Below are 18,072 nucleotides of genomic sequence, written 5' to 3' on the forward strand. Positions count from 1 at the left end.
TAGGCCAGCACTCCTCTTTTTCCAAAGATGCACCAACCCCAGGTGCTTTTGTTCTCAGTGCTATGCCATTCTACTTTTTGTAATACCAGCATCCTGTGTGTGCACAGTAAAGAAATCAGTGAGGAATTTGCCCAGAGTGTTGCATAGGATGCTAGGCACCATAAAATGGTAGTGTTCCACTCTGAAATCTTGCCAGCCAAAGTAAATCTGTAAAAGTAATCTGATTCCTTACATGGAAAGGATGAGTTCAGCATCAGGAAGATGGATATGAATATACATTTAGGGCAAATTATTAGGTGGATAGAGAGTTTTTAATGCCAACAAGCAGTTGGCCAGCAGTCACACTATTACATTAAACAAAATGAACCTTGCAACAAAAAAACAATACTTGTAATGTTTGCCATAGCCCTAAGATTACATTCTCCCCCATTATCTCATACTTAAGTGGATAGAGGCGCAGATTCTATCCAGCGGAGTTCACGGGCGACATTTTCAGCCACTTCGCTAATCTTAAGATTGAGACCAACACTTCAGCAATTTTCGCTACTTTCGGCGCATGCGCAGCTGTCGCAAACTGATACAGCGGTCTCATTCCGAAGATTACTGAAGAGAAGAAGACCACTGCACAGAATCTGCACAGAGGGGTAAGACTTAGGGGCATTTGCCCAGGGTAGTTGCTAGGCTGGGGGGGGAGGGGGTCTATGTAGGGTTGGGGGGTAGGGTTTTTTTTAACTTTAGGGTTTATTTCTCCTTTAAGAATTTTGCATAGTTTATAGTTACTTTGTGCAGAAGTTTAAGTTCTTTAAGAATGGTGGGGGGTTTTAACATGAATTTTACTGTACGTTAAGGGATGGCTGAAACAGCTAAATGCTGATGAGAAATATCCTGACTGTACTAAATCATGTAATTGATATTTTTTCTTTCTTCCCTGTGTCAAATAATATATGAGGAAATTTAAAGATTAAAAAAAAAGTCACTAGTCTGCTGAGTTTAGCTATGACGTGAGCCTATTATTTTTTTTTATTGCTTTGTATCCTCATAGCTGTGCAGTACTGGACTGGACACTTCTGCTCCTAATCTGCCCCATCTAAATGCAGAAGATTATCTTTGTTATGTGCAGCTTGTAATGAAAGCTGTTCAATTTCACATAGATGTTGCAGGTTGAAGATTGGAAAGTTGAATGTGAACTATCCAAAGCTAATAAAAAGCCGCCAGATGCTACTTTTATAACATTCTCTTTCCATTAGGAAGATGTATATTGCGATAACAATTAATGGTCCAATAAGAGATTGCTTCATTTATATAATGCTGACTAGCCACTTAATGTCTCTTAGGTCTCTATCCATCTGTAGAGTTGGCCATATTTACCAAGCAGTATGAATAATGTTGAGTCCATGGAGTACCCTACAATACATTGTGTAAACTCTATATTAGATTGCAATGCATTGTAAAATAATTTAACTATATGAATAATATTGAGGGAAAATTTTACCTCAAAACACATTAAAAAATGATAAGTAATTAATGTAATTGAATCAGATTTGGAAGTTAACGCAGATGAACATTATTTAGGCATAGGTTTTTTTATTTACTTGAGTAAAGTTTTATTTTATTTTTTGCATTAGGTGACAAATTTTGCATCAGATTTTTTGATGATAGTAAAGCTATTTTAAACCCTGGAATACTTGGCCAATAGCTTATAATCGCTACTGTCTGCGCAAGCCTAGAAAACATTATTAGTGATCAAAGGTAATGGGGAAGAGGAATTATATATAGATAGATAGATAGATAGATAGATAGAGATATATATATATATATCTATATATATATATCTATATACACAATAAATATATATATATATATATGGGAAATAGTGAATGGGAGAAAAATTATAATTAGAAAATTATAACATCATGTTGTAACAGGAAGACATTTGAGCTCAATAAATCTATTCCTAAAAATTTTTGATTGTTTTTTAGTATGCAAATTTGAGGATGAATTGTCCAGCAGTGTTTACATGTGGAAATGAATGTCTCAGGAGATATACTCAATTTTTAATATCATGGAATACAACTATTATTATAAATAATGAGGTAACAGCTTACTAGCTAGTAGTTCAAGTTTCCTCTGTTATCCAACATTTGGTCAGTTCTCTATATATAACGAGGGTATCAAACTAATCAGTTTACAGTTTGAGGATAGCAAACAATTCACATTGATACTTTTGGAACCAATGTGCACAAAATACCCTCCTCTAGATATTAATATATAGATAGATAGATAGATAGATAGATAGATAGATATAAATATACATTTTTTAAGACCTTTCTCAGTGGCTATGTGCTTTTGCTTTGCAAGTCTCTGCTTTGGAAAAGGTAAACAATAAAACAGTTAATTTGTTTAAATATAACTACACAGAGAATATTTTCTACACACTGTACTCTGAGCCTTAACAGGAAAATAAAAGCTAAAAAAAACACTGTATTCATTTTTGTTGTTAGGGCCCAACTCAGAATGCTTTAAGTACTTTCTTTTGTCAACTACCTGTGATACTGAAGTCATTAACATCAAGAATCTTCTTTGACTACCCTATGAGAAAATGCAAATGTTAGTATTTTGCTAATGTAAGCACATTTTAAGCAATTAAAGTAATAGTAAGCAAATTTTATCATGCAAAAACTTTTGGTGACTCAATCAATCTCCCTATGGCTCTAAGTGTCGGACTCCACAGTATTGTATTAACAATCAGGCTGTAACCATTACCATTTAAAGATTTTATTTTGTCTCTCAAACACAGTTTACTAATCCAGTTAATACTCAGAAGCTATGTGGAAGTGGAAACACATTTTCTGCCACATTTTTTTAATGTAATCTTTTTTTCATTTCTACGTATATGCCAAAATATACATACACTAATCAAAAGCAATTAATCTTTTTTTTGCTCAGATGTTGAAAATAATCTGTAGTGCTTAGTCACATCTGACAGGTGATGGAGATTGGTGTAGATTTATTTATTTCCAGAGCTTTAAATAAATACAGAAGGTACAACTGAGGGAAATAATGACAAGTATAAAGAGAAAAAAAACACTGCTCCTCCTCCTCTTCACAAGAAATTCTCATCAAAGAAATGTGTTTATCAAAGTGAAGTAGACAATTCACAAGCCCTGTAGGAATGCAGCAAGTTATTACATATAACATCATATATCTTATTTTTTCATGCCTCGCTGCAAATAATTTCTTTTTAATGGAATATGCAAGGTTCTAGACATCCTTAATATAAAGTGACATCTCGGTGTCCAACATTTTCTATCAAATGGCCAAATTTAAAATACAGGGGTTCTGACATATTTTAAAATGTGACAGCAAATTTGAAAGAGAAAACCAAAACAAAAATGTCCCCTACTTGAGATTCAGTACTTGTGATTAAAGCTGATCATCTGTCTTTACACCCACCCCAGCTTCATTCCGGACTAGGAAAATGCAAGCTTTGCTGATTTGGATGAATTTTATGACCTGAAAAATACTGACATTTTCCCTATAAAAGTCGCACTCCATTTAATTAGGTAGTTAAACACACAGAGCAATATTAACACAAGCTAAGGAAAATGTCATACCAGCAAGAAATGTTAAAGGGCATTACACTCTATATTCTTTAAAAAAAACTAAATATAATTTATTATATTATCATTATTATATCATATTATCATTGAACAGACAGTGTCAGACTTGGATGCCAGGGACACACCAGAAAACTTTAGACCATGGGCACACTTTACAAACTGTTATTTCTCCTCTCCTCACTCATCCTCTTTAATCTCCTAGTCTTTTATATATACTTAGTCTATTCTTCCATTATTAAGCATTTTTTTCCCATAAAGAAATAAGGAATGACCATGAAATTGGCCACATAGTTAGAAGCAAAAGGGCCCACTGACACCTGGGCCCACCAGGAGTTTTCCTGGTATCCCGGTGGGCCAGTTCTGGTTACAGAACCGTAACAGATATCCAGTAAATATTTGTGTTCAGTGGCATGCATAGTGCTACAGTATAGCCCTGCCTCCAGCCACCTTGCTAGTAGCCTTTTATTGGAAAGTATCTGTTATATACTTTTGAAATATTAGGGATTCTTATTGTATCATTTTATAAATTTTTTTTGGACCTAATTATTTAATGATGGAGACATTCGTTTTGGACTAATTGCACAACTATCATAATGGTTACTATTTAAAATATTTTAAATATAAATATAAAAATACTATAATAGAATGACACAAAACAAAATTTAGATTACATTATTAAAGTGGACCCGTCACCCAGACACAAAAATCTGTATAATAAAAGTCCTTTTCAAATTAAACATGAAATCCAATTTCTATTTTTTATTAAAGCAATCATAGCTGTTGTAAACTCATTTAAAAATCTCAGCTGTCAATCAAATATTGTCTGCCCTGCCTCTATGCCTAGGCATAGAGGCGGGGCAGACAATTGCTTTCACTTTCCATTCAGCACTTCCTACATGTCACTGCTCTCCCCACATTCCCCTGTTCTCTTCACCGTTTAATCGTGTAACTAGGGCACAGGGATGGACTTCAGGTCCCCCATTCTGGTGCACAAACAAGATTCTGAGATGATGGAAGGCTTGTCTTAATAACAGTGTGCACAAAATGGTTCCTGCCTGTTTGCTATAATTATGAGTTTCCACTCTGAAGGAAACAAGATTCAAATAATTTATATAGTGTAATTAAAGTTCATTTTGCTGGACTAATGTGATAAAATATGATTTTGAATAATTTTTTTGGGTGACGGGTCCACTTTAAAGATGATAAAATGACATACACACAAAAATATAATGGCATTTTAAACATGTTATTTACTCAGCTTGGCTCTAAGAGAAATTGCAGCATTTATAGGTTAATAATCTAATATGATGTTCTCTACTCCACATGACCTATAATAAAATATGAGCATTGTATTTTCATTACTTGGACTGCTTGACTGTTTAGCATCATTATGTTAGTGTAACTAATTTGCCTTGGAATCATTGTGCATTATTAATGCTTTTCAGTCTGTCCGAGAAAGATGAAAAAACAAAATAGAAACTGGTTTGCTGCAAATATTTAATGACTAACATTTTTTCCTAGCAGGTTGTTTTATTGAAGCTGACAAAATTTTTATAAGTGCTTTTAAAGTTTCATTTGTTTCTAAATGTGTAATTCTGTTTCAGTGTATCGGTTACCAAATCGTATTATGCTTTTGTGTGTACTGCTGATGATCCGTGTGCTTATATGGTGCCATGCTAAAATGATCACCTGTTAAGTATTTTTATATGTTACATTTAAATAAGTAGTTCAGGAACAGGTCATAGCAGACAACATGTTGGCCTTCAAGATAAAATGCTGAATGCAGACTTTAGTTACTAAAATGTGGTCTCTTTGAGTCATGCTCCCTCTCCAACTGCAGTGATTACTACAATTAATTCTGTTATGAAAATATGAATAACCATAAACTAACAGGAGGGTAATCTAATGAAACTATTTGAAAGTTAATTGAACCTAGTGTGACATAGTAATATAGTAAGTTAGGTTGAAAGTTCAACCTTTTAAATCTAAATATAACCTGTCTAACTGCTAGTTGATCCAGAGGAAGGCAACAAAAACCCATTTGAAGCCTCTCCAATTTACCTCAGAGGAGGAAAAAATTCCTTCCTTACTCCAAGATGGCAATCGGACTAGTCCCTGGATCAACTTGTACTATGAGCTATCTTCCATAACCCTAAGGTAATTCTAATTTTTAAAAAAATATTTCCATTTTCTGTGTAATAACAAAACAGTACATTGATGGCAACTAAACTCTGAATCCATATTAGTGGCAAAACAATCCTATTGTGTTTATTTAATGTTTAAATAATTTTTAGCAGGCTTAGGGCAGGGGCAAACTAAGCCACTGGGGGAGATTAGTCGCCCAGTGACAAATCGATTCTTCTTTGGGTGACTAATCTCCGCAAAGTGCCTCCCAACACCGGTGGGATGGTACTCCCATTTCGTTTTCCGAAGTTGCCTCGCGAGGAAACTTCGGGCGACTTGGGAAAACTAATAGTTAAGGAAATTTAGAGTGTTATTTACTAAAATCTGAAATGTTCTCATTATTTTAGTAAAACACCTTCGACCCAACTCTTGATAAAATTGTGAAAAATTCGAATTGTGCGATTATGCAGATTATCGTTCAAAACCCAGATCAGCGCACCAACCATTGACTTCTACATGACCTTGCCAGGTTTAAGATGGAGTATTTTTTTATTCTGACTTTTAAAATTCTGACTTTAGTAAATAACCCCCTTAATGTGTAACATCTGCATTAACTACAATACAGTCAGAAGTGAGATCTGTGTGTGTGTGTGTGTGTGTGTATATATATATATATATATATATATAGTGACAAAGAGCTATGTCCCAATAGGCTGCCTGTATATGATGGGAGGTATATAGCACCCAACCTGAGGTATTGGCTCCTTTAAATCTCCAGGGTAAGACAGGCTAGGACCCTGGAGCAAGGATAGTTCAGTATGCTGCCCAATTAGTCCGCAGGTGGGGCTGTTTAAGGGAGCCTGTTGGGGGAGTGGGGGTGTGTTGTACTGGGAGTCAGAGAGAACCTCTGAAGACATGCTGTGAAGTTATTTTGAACAAACTGTGTGTTTGACTGCAACTCAAAAGAGCGACTGTTTGTTACCGCCGCAAGGAACTTTCCTATGTACTGTAACACTGCAAACCGGTGAGGTTTTCCTTGTTATTTGACTGTTATAGCACAGAACTTGTGCCTGTTTAAGTTGTCCGGTTTGAACAATAAAACCCCAGGCAGGAGCCTGTTTCATTTTTGTTGCAAACCTAAGCCTCCTGTCTCCTCTGTAAGAACTGTTTTACCTGAACCATACCCGCTGCTTTGAGCTATCCTCTACAAATGGTGTTTTGGATGCGGTCAACAGAGAGACAGTGAGCATGATAGGACAGCCATTGTTAAAAGGGCAGTGCTATCTGCTGCAGACTGTGGGAGTTGTAGTTCAACAACATGGAGGAACTTGTGTTGCAGCTGGCCAAAGTCAATGCTAGTCAGCAGGAGGCAAATGCTGCACAGCAAGAGACCAATGCCATCCAGAGGCAGAGTATGGCCACCCAGCAAGAGACTAATCGTTTGCTTGCAGCTCAACTGGCAGCATTAGCAAAGGTGGTTGAGGCTGATCGACAACTCTTGATGGATGTGGTACAGCAGATGGCTGCACTGGGGTCCAATGTGTCAAGTGGGGCCCCTAGCACAGATAGCTCCATTAAGGCCAGTCGTTTTCTGCAAAAGATGATGCCACATGATGATGTTGAGGCATATCTGCATACTTTTGAAAGGACTGCCGAGAGGGAGTCTTGGCCCAAGTCCCAGTGTGCAGGTCTGGTAGCGCCTTTTCTGACTGGAGACTCCCAAAAGGCATACTTTGATTTGACCATATCCGATGCCAAAGACTATGACAGGTTAAAAACGGAGATACTCTGTCAGCAGTGCAAGCTCAACGGGTGCACAAGTGGTTATACCAGCAGTAGAGGTCTCCCCGTGCCCAGATGTATGACTTAATTCATCTTGTGAAAAAGTGGCTGCAGACAGAATCCCTGTCAGCTCCTCAAATCGTGGAAAGGGTCAATGTGGATCACTTTCTGAGAGCTCTTCTGCCATCCTTGAGGAGATGGGTGAGTCATGCTGATCCCCAGACAGCCGATCATCTGGTGGAAATGGTGGAACACTATATTGCCGCTGAGGACAATTTAGGATTGTTTCCACAACAGCGCAAGCAAGCCACAAAACATCCATCTGCAAGGTCCCCAGGAAAAGCCAGTGAGTTGTTGCCTCAGGATACCGGGGCTGACTAAAAGGCTATAGAATGGTCTAAAGGAGCTGACAAAACCCAGCTGTCCCCTCCAACCAAGGGTCGAGGCCAAGTGCAATGCTGGCGATGTAATGAGTGGGGTCATGTTGCTGCCACCCAGGTGCCCACTACCTGCTGAGCCCATGGATTGTCACTCGGCTCAGCAGGTGTCGTTGTTTGCTCACCCTGTGTGCACTGCAGACACTGACTTGCATATGGCGGTGGGTGGAAAGTCGGTTCAAGCTCTGTTGGATTCCGGGAGCTTAGTGAGAATGGTGCACACCAGTTTGGTAAGCCCAGACCAAGTTAATGAATGTAGTCTTGGGGTGCTCTGTATTCATGGAGACTCTAAAAGTTATCCCACTGCTATAGTGATATTTGAAACTGTTACTGGTACTGTCTGTCATGAAGTGGGTGTTTCCTCTGTTTTGATGCATAGTGTAATTTTGGGACCAGACTTTCTCTTTTGGAAGCTTTGGGGAAAGGAAGATTTTCCACAGGGGTCTGAGAAAGGGATTCCAAGGATTTACCAGGGGTTTGTGAACCTAACTCAGAGGTAGTTACTGAAGGGGTGACCATGCTTGAAGCAGATCATTTTCACCTAGAGGTACTAGCAGGTGAAACAGAGTTGCCCTTAGAGCCCTCTGAAGCATCTGATATGCCAGATTTGGAGGTCTCTCGGGTTAACTTTGGAACAGCCCAAATAAGGGACCCTACACTGAACAGGGCCTGGGAAAATGTTAAGGTAATTAATGGTGAACCTCAGGAACCTGGTGCTGAGAGTGTCTTCCCTCATTTTTCTGTCAGTCAAGATTTACAGTATCGGGTTGACAAAGTGGTAAAGCAGTTGTTAGTGCCCCAGTCCTATAGGCGAATGGTCTTGGACCTGGCCCACACTCACCCCCTGGGTGGTCACCTACATCAGGAAAAAACCCAACAGCGAATTTTACAAAGGTTTTATTGTCCCGGTATATTTGCTGAGGTGAAGGGGTATTGTGATTCTTGCCCGGATTGCTAACTGTCTGCCCCGGTACCTCACTTCCGTAGTCCTCTAGTGCCATTGCCTATCATTGAGGTCCCATTTGAAAGAATTGCAATGGACCTGGTAGGGCCACTGGTAAAGTCAGCTCGGGCCATCAGTATATTCTTGTAGTTATGGATTATGCTACGCGGTACCCTGAGGCGGTCCCTTTAAGAAACACAGCCTCCAAAAATATTGCTAAAGAGCTGTTCTATATGTTTACCCGCACTGGCATTCCTAAAGAAATCCTCACAGACCATGGTACACCCTTTATGTCTCGGGTTATGAAGGAACTGTGTAAGTTGTTGAAAATTAAACATTTAAGAACTTCTGTTTATCACCCCTAGACTGATGGGTTGGTAGAGAGCTTTAACAAAACCCTGAAAAACATGTTAAAGAAGATGGGAGGGATTGGGACTGTCTCCTGCCATACCTTATGTTCGCCATTAGAGAGGTGCCCCAGTCATCCACAGGCTTTTCGCCCTTTGAGCTATTGCATGGTCGTCACCCCAGGGGTCTCTTGGATATAGCAAAAGAGACCTGGGAGCAATAAGAGTGTGGTGGAACATGTTACCCTCATGCAGGATAGAATTGCTGCAGTCATGCCCATAGTCAGGGAACACATGCAGCGAGCACAGGAGGCCCAGAGTCGGGTTTACAACCGTTCGGCTAAGGTTCGAACTTTCAACCCTTGGGACCGAGTGTTGGTTCTTGTCCCAACAGTTGAAAGCAAGTTCCTGGCTAAGTGGCAGGGCCCGTATGAAATAATCGAGAAAATAGGTGAGGTGAACTATAAAGTTTACCAACCAAATAAAAGGAAGAAAGAACAGCTTTACCATAAACTTAAAACCCTGGAAGGACAGAGAAGTCCTCACGGCTATAGTTCAACCCCTTCCTCTTACCCAGGAGGGTATACAAAAAGTGAAAATAGCAAAGAAACACTGAGGTGTTTTCTGACATACCAGGCTGTGCAAATCTGATAAAGCATGATGTGATTACTGATCCTCAGGTTCAGGTCCACCTTAAGCCCTATCGGATCCCAGAGGCCTGTAGACAGGCAGTGGACGAGGAAGTGCAGAGGATGCTGGATTTGGGAGTAATTGAGAAGTCTGTAAGTGAGTGGAATAGTCCCATTGTGCTTGTTCCTAAACCAGATGGGTCTATACGATTTTGCAATGACTTCAGGAAGGTAAATGAAGTCTCAAAGTTTGATGCTTATCTTATGCCAAGGGTTAATGAGTTGATTGAATGACTAGGTCCGGCTAGGTACATAACAACTCTTGACCTAACTAGAGGGTATTGGCAGGTACCAATGTCAGAAACAGCTAGGAAGAAAACAGCCTTTTCTACCCCACAAGGGCTCTTCCAGTATGTTCGTATGCCATTCGGGCTCCAGGGGCCCCAGCCACATTTCAAAGAATGATGGATCAAATTCTTAGACCTCATCAACATTTTGCCTCTGCTTATTTGGATGACATGTCATTTTTAGCAGGGATTGGCAAAGTCACCTCCCCAGAGTACAGGACGTCCTAAATTACATTAGAGAGGCAGGCCTGATGCCAAATCCCAAGAAATGTGCCCTAGGTTTGGAAGAAGCCTGTTATCTTGGGTACACTATAGGGAGAGGTGTTATCAAGCCTCAAGTGAACAAGGTGGAGGCAATTAAAGACTCACTAAAAAGCAGGTCTGTACTTTTCTTGGTATGGTGGGCTATAAGATTCATTCCAAATTTTGCAAGTAGGGCTGCTCCGACCTGACCAAAGGGAAAGGGTCCACAATGGTTAAGTGGGGTCCTGAGGCAGAGGAGGCATTCCAAGATTTGAAAGTGGTTTTAAGCCAAGATCCAGTGTTGGTTGCACCAGACTCCAAAGAGAAATTTGTTGAAGGTTAACACGCAAACACAAACAGAGTTGCTTGTTGTATGCAAAAGCTCATTTAGACAAGCCACTTTTGAAACAAAGAGCTTTGGACTGATGAGACAAAAATTGAGTTATATGGTCATAACAAAAAGAAGAACACCACATTTCAAGAAAAAAACCTGCTACCTACTGTCCAATTTGGGGGAGGTTCCATCATGGGGCTGTGTGGCTAGTTCAGGGACTGGGGCCCTTGTTAAAGTTGAGGGTCGGATGAATTCAACCCAATATAAGTCACAAAGATGAAGTTACGCAGGGGTTGGATATTCCAACAAGACAATGACCCTAAACACACTTTGAAATCTACAAAGACTTTTAAAACATGTTGGCACTACAGTCTCCTGTTGATGCATTTGTCCTGGAAACCTGAGGGTTGGTTTGATGAAATCTTAGCTCAGTGTGGTGTCTTTTGCATATCAGCCTTTTCAAAATAGTTTGCAGTATCTCATGGTTTCTGTATCAGGAATAAAAAGAGACTGGTTTTCTTCCCTGCCAAAACATTCATTTAGATGTGTGCTCTGTTATTTATTAAAGGGGATCTATTGTGAAAATCAAATTCTCCTAATGGATAGTTGAGGTGGAAATAATAAAATCTTCAAATATATTTCTTTAGCAGAAATGCTTACTTTTTTTGTAAAATGACATATTACTACATGCAATGAGGGTGCTGTCTCTGAGAGACAATTCAAGCTACTGCTGAATGGGAGTGGCTTCTCACTAGCTATGATATCACTTAGCAACTAGCAAAGTCCCACCCTCCTCCATGCTGAATAGCATCCTGACACCAACTGTTACTCTGGAAGCTCCTTGTGAGAAAAGTAAGCCTGTCAGGTCTGCACATTCTCTCAGTCAAGTACACCAAGTACCACCACAAAAAGGAGGGAGAGCCCCGAAGTGTTTTATTGTATTCTATTGGTGTAAAGTATTCTCTATCTGGGAAATGTGATGGGAAGATCTGGCTGCTCTGATTCTGAAGTGCTTATTATTTTATTCCTTCTTGTTTGTAAATTTCCCAAATGTCCCATGTTTGGATGCTGCAGCCTTTTGGTTTGCAAATCTTCCATTAACCTAAGGCCAACCAAAAAAAAGGGAAAAGAGCCATCTTTGAATGGGGGCAAGAAAGATTTTAATTCATCCTTGTACCTTCCTAGAACTTCAGCTTCAATAACAGCTAAAGATGGTGGGTTAACAGTTAGACTATTATCTTTTCAGCTACTATAGGCACCATCTCTCCCCACTATACCTGCTATCCCACAGTAACACTCCCTTCCCAGAGACTATTATCCACTGTTACTATAGGCACAATTTCTCTCTACTATACCTGCTATCCCACAGTCCCTTCCCAGAGACTATTATCCAACTGTTACTATAGGCACCATCTCTCCCTACTATACCTGCTATCCCACAGTCACACTCCCTTCCCAGAGACTATTATCCCACTGTTACTTTTGGTACCATCTCTCTCTACTATACCTGCTATCCCACATTTACACTCCCTTCCCAGAGACTATTATCCACTGTTACTATAGGCACCATCTCTCCCTACTATACCTGCTATCCCACAGCCACAGTCCCTTCCCAGAGACTATTATCCACGGTTACTATAGGCACCATCTCTCACTACTATACCTGCTATCCCACAGTCACACTCCCTTCCCAGAGACTATTATCCCACTGTTACTATAGGCACCATCTCTCCCTACTATACCTGCTAGCCCACAGTCACAGTCCCTTCCCATAGACTATTATCCATGGTTACTATAGGCACCATCTCTCCCTACTATACCTACTATCCCACAGTCACACACCCTTCCCAGAGACTATTATCCCACTGTTACTCTAGGCACCATCTCTCCCTACTATACCCCTCACTGAGGATGTTATCTCCACTTCTTATCTAGATGATGCTGAATATCTATGAAGTCCCCTACTCAAGGCTCTAGGCTACACAGCCTGCATAACTGAGGTGCTGATTTAATTCCCCATAGTCTCTTGTTACCTACCGCTGTTGTTATTGGGGGGAGTCTAGGAGAGTATTTATTTTAGGTCTTCACTTTAATAGCCATCATTTTAGTCCATCTCAAGAATCAAACTCTGCATGTAGCCTAAGATCACTTTATATACCAAATGAAACCACAAACTTCTGAATACATTTTATAATTCAACTTTGAAGGGTGCCCTGCTAATACTCTTTGTATAACCCGATGATCATTTCAATATGCCCCTCTTATCCTGACCAAATGCGCCCCTGATCACAATGGAATGCCCCACTCATGGCTTCGAGTGCCGAGGGAAACCCTTTTCTAATTTGTTTCAATGAATGCATCAATTTGATTGGTTTAAAATTGATTAATGTGCCACTTCTTTTTCTATCACTGCATTAACCTATTTTCTTTAATGTATTTTCTGTTTACTTTTGTTTCCCACTCTGTCTATGCCACAATAGTTTTTCATCAACTTGCCACAAAACAATTTCTAATTGTTATATTTCTAATTCTAATTAAAGCAAATTAATCAGTTCTAAATAGAATATTTATTTTTTTGGAAATCTGTACAATTTCAGTTCTCTGAGTATGAATATTGGATTGTTTCAAGCACAGTATCTTTACAGCTAAGAAAGGTCTTTATGAATTGTCAGATTTCATAACTACTATGGTAAATGTATTTACTATGGACATGAAAACGTTCAATTACTAATGCAAGAGGTAATGCAAAGCACAAAATTGGATTAATCCAAATGCTATTTCCAAAGGGTTTTGCTTCATCATTATACCCTCTGTACTTGTACCTTGCACCAAGTTGCATCCCCTATACTGAATAAGGTGCAAAGTAAAATGAACATGGACAAAAGGAGTCTTGGAATTAACTCCTACTTTACTGGTCTTTATAGACCATCCATTACACATACCCTCACAACCCTGTTGCTAATAAGATATTACTTATTAAATTATTAACACCATGCATTGCACTGCTGGAAATGATGGCACCAAAACAAAACTGCAAAATTTTTGCATATATTAACAATGGAAACTCATCGAATGGTCATTTGCCTTTCACCATTAATAAGCATACATCAACTCCATCATACTTTTCAGTGTAAGACTATTTGAAGTTACCTTAGAAGTCAATAACCTAATTAAAAACATCCTGTGACCATTTAAATACAAATAAAAATAAATAAGAAACTTTGCTGTTTATGTGTACTCTATGGAGCCTATTTCCTATGCTGTGTAAAATTAAATTTGCAGAGAAAACTGTGTAGAAAGCTGTGTAAAATAAATGGCAAATTAATCAAGGTGTTTTTTATTTTACGCCACGCGAACACCAGATTTGCCATATTTACTTTTTGCCATATTGCTGTTTATGTGTACTCTATGGAGCCTATTTCCTATGCTGTGTTACATTAAATTTGCAGAGAAAACTGTGTAGAAAGCTGTGTAAAATAAATGGCAAATTAATCAAGGTGTTTTTTATTTTACGCCACGCGAACACCAGATTTGCCATATTTATTTTACACTGCTCCAAACCTTTTTAAGTTCTGGTGGAAGTTAAAAATAAAAATTACGCAATTTTTGCACCATCAATTTGCGGCAAATTAGCTGTTTTTTTTACAAAACAAAACTTGTGGAAAAATGTTCAGTTGTACAATTGCAACAAAATTGTATATAAGCACTAATGGCACAATTACAAGGGTTTTTGCCCAGGAAAAAAAATCACACAGAATTAACCATAGAATTAGAACTTTAAAAAGTTTATTATGGAAAGAGTTTCCTAGTACCCACCAGCATTTTCTTCAGTAGTGCTGCTAATTTGGAGGATGTTGGAAGCTTTAGTTTAGTTTAGCAACATCTGAGAAATGTCTGCATTTGAATTAAGTTGTTATTTTATTATTAAAAGTGCTGCATAAACACCTTAAACACAATAACAATTGCCCTGTGTGGCTGAACTGTATTTTAAACACCGGATCAAGCATATATATACTATGCAGTGGGATAATAATGTATTGTGATTTAAGTCAAATGAATACATGCTCCCATTTCAAATATCGGCAAATTACCATCTACCATTACTACACCCCACAGAGCTTGGTGTCATGGACTGAAACAACTTAAAAAAGACCCCATACGCCTAACTCCTTCACTGCCACTGTGGGGTAATGCACACACTGGAAGATTTCCTCTACTGGCCACAAATGGGAATCAAATATCTGGGAGGCCTATTATTAAACAACACATTCTTATCATACCCAGAACTCAAAGCCAAATGTGCTCCAGCCAGCCCACCCCTGTTCAGATACTTCCAAATACATCATCTGTTCAGGGCACAGTTTGGAACACTCTCCTCGGTTACGACCAACTTGGCATTGGAGGAGTCCTTATCGGTAGAACAGCCCACAAAACTCGTGTCCAGACTTTATCACAATCTATTAGCAAGTATCCCCCCCATTCTGCTCAAAATAAATGGCAGTTGCAGATACCAGAGCTCACTAAGGAAGACTGGGATGAAGCCACTGAGCCAATGTATACTAGCATAATACCAGTGAGAGACAGACTGATTCAGTATAAAGTATTCCATCAACTCTATATAACCCCATGAAAACTTAAGGCTATGGGCAAGAGAGACAATGACAATTGTCCCAGATGTGGTACACCAGCGGCAAATTTCATGCACATGATCTGGGTGTGCCCAGTAATAAACACCTTTTGGTCTCAGATAATGGCCAAACTAGCAAATACCCTTGACTTTCCACAGGTGAATTCTGCACAGGTGTGTCTACTAGGGATAGTGGACCACTTAGTGCCTACTGCCCACGCAATAATTAGATTTAGAGCCTTATTATTTTATGCTAAGAAATGTATAATTATGCACTGGATGGGCCCTTCCCCTCCCACAGAGGACTCCTGGATAAGGTTAGTTAATGAGGTAATTCCCATGATTAAACTCACACATGAGATTGTAATAGTATTGTTTATTGTTTGTGAATGTTTAATGTTCTGGAAAAGCATTACCTTTTAAAAAACAAAACAAAAAAACAATGTAGAAAAACTTGTTCAAATATTTTTCAGGTAATTCTTGCCCGAAAACTCAACTGTGCATGTTTTCCAGTGAAAATGGGTCAGCCACTTGACCAAGTGCTTTCATATAGTGAACTGATGGGAGATTTATGGTGTTGTGGCCCAGTTTCTTTGGGTTATTAAAATAATGGAGGTTAAACCACCCTAAACCACTCCATATGCCATTGCTCTTAATGTTAGCAATCATCACTTATTCAGTTAATTTCATTAAATATGTTTTTGTACTAATTTATTAAACAATGTGAAGTCACATTAATCCTTTTTTAAATTAAAAAATTAAGTAAATAACCCATTAAATTTTCCCAGATACAGCAAAGTATTTTGGTTAAAAGTGTTTTACATTGGCTTTTGTAAATCTTTCCATCAATTACCTTCATTTGAAAGCTAGAAAGTGTCAAAAGTAGATACCAAATAATACAAAGACTATAAAAATGATGAATTGAGAAGTTACTGAGTTACTAAGTTACTATGGATTGCTAATGATATATTGTACTAAAAGCTAACTTACAGGTAAACAGCCCCTTTAATTTTGCCAGATACAGCAAAGTTTGTTGACTAAATGTTTCTTACATAAGATTTTGTAAATCTTTGTATGACCTTTATTTGAAAGCTAGAAAGTCTCAGAAGACGACATGTAGAGAATGAATTGCTTTGGCAATAGATAACACTATGTATTGCTAAATCCATTCATCCTCTGTGTTTGTGGGTGACTGGCTGGCATTGGAAGTATCTGTTTTATAAGGCATAACTGGTGAACTGGTTTCTGTAGCAGAATGAACAGCACATGTATGTAAAAGCATTGTTTAACCCACAACCTGTTCATCTGCTATTTCTGATATAGTGGGCATCACTTGTGCTAAGCAAGGCCCTCTGTCATGTCATGCATCATTCAGAAATTTCGCTGGCAAAGTCAAGTCCTATTCACACTATTTACTCACATGCAAATATCTGAAAACTGAACTATTGTAAAAAGAAAGGGTTATTTAAAAAAATCTTCCAATTTTACTTTGTTCTATTAGGTCGTGCAATGAAGCAAGAACTTCCCAAAATGGTAGACCTGAGTGACCTGAATGCATTCAAAAATAATATGGCTCATTACAAGAAAAAACTTCAAACGTTCTGAACCACAGTATTGCAAGTGTTTGTAAAAGTATGTGTAAAGTGAAATTTATACTTTATAAGCTTTGGTATAAAAAGATCTAAATTACCCATTTATAAAAATGCAATGCAAATGTCATTGAAATTGATTGCATCAAAGTTGAGAATGTACAGTAAATTCTGGCATGGTTAGTAAAATATTGTAGAAAATTTGCAGTTTAACTACAATTACTTTTTTACACCACATTATAAATATGCTACTATGTGTGTAGTGCAAGTATTTATAGTAATTACTATTACAAATATTTGTATTATGCTACATCTATCATGCATATGTGAAATTTAGATATAGCATTGTTAAAATTGTTCTCTGTATGAGAAGAAGAAGAATTACTGAAGCACTGGAAAGAAACGAATAAGACTAAATTGATTCTGAGACTTTAAAACTAGGGAATTATTCTAGGTTGGATAATACATTATTAAAATTCACTGTACAATATTGCATTATTGAATTGTTAGTTCTACATAAAGAGACTGAATGAAAATTGTTTGAATAAGATGGTAATTTTGCAAACTACAATGTCAGTGTATGACCTTGAATGCTTGAGATTGACATTGGCGTGTTTGTGATTTAAATGGAAGCTTATAATGTGCATGTGAGAAATGTATATTAGAGCAACTCAATGTTCCGAATGGAAAATGTTTGATGTTGAAATTGTAACCCGGTTACACACACGCAAATTCATACGCATATTTTGTAAGCAAACTTTGTAAGTCACTACCTGAAGCTAGTGGCACATTATTATTTGCTGTTAATCAAATAATGTTACCTACTTTAGTTTTTTTTTCATGACTGGAAAAAAAAGCAGGTACACATATACTCAAGAATATTCTTTGGAACCTCATAACCGGCATTTATTAAAGAATAAAACCACAAAGTCATCATAAAAAACTTGGCAAGTAAAAACTGGCTAAGTTCAATAGGAGTCAATGGGAATTACAGCTTATACATGTATTTTCCTGATTCATTAAAACATTTGAGTTTTTTAGTCTCATTGA

General features: G+C 38.1%; 1 protein-coding gene across 2 annotated transcripts in view; it reads left to right on the forward strand.

The window, feature by feature from the left end:
* The window catches only part of tox3.S (TOX high mobility group box family member 3 S homeolog), a 142,136-nt gene that overhangs the window by 14,850 nt on the left and 109,214 nt on the right, over positions 1-18,072 (forward strand). The window contains exon 2 of one of the 2 annotated variants that reach the window (XM_041561121.1): positions 16,935-17,065. The exons of the other annotated variant lie outside the window; for it this stretch is intronic. The gene's annotated coding sequence lies outside the window, so the exon portion shown is untranslated. The remainder of the gene's footprint in view (positions 1-16,934; positions 17,066-18,072) is intronic. 2 annotated transcript variants of the gene reach the window in all.

The sequence above is a fragment of the Xenopus laevis genome, chromosome 4S (genome assembly GCF_017654675.1).
Source record: "Xenopus laevis strain J_2021 chromosome 4S, Xenopus_laevis_v10.1, whole genome shotgun sequence".
NCBI classification, from domain to species: Eukaryota; Metazoa; Chordata; class Amphibia; order Anura; family Pipidae; genus Xenopus; species Xenopus laevis.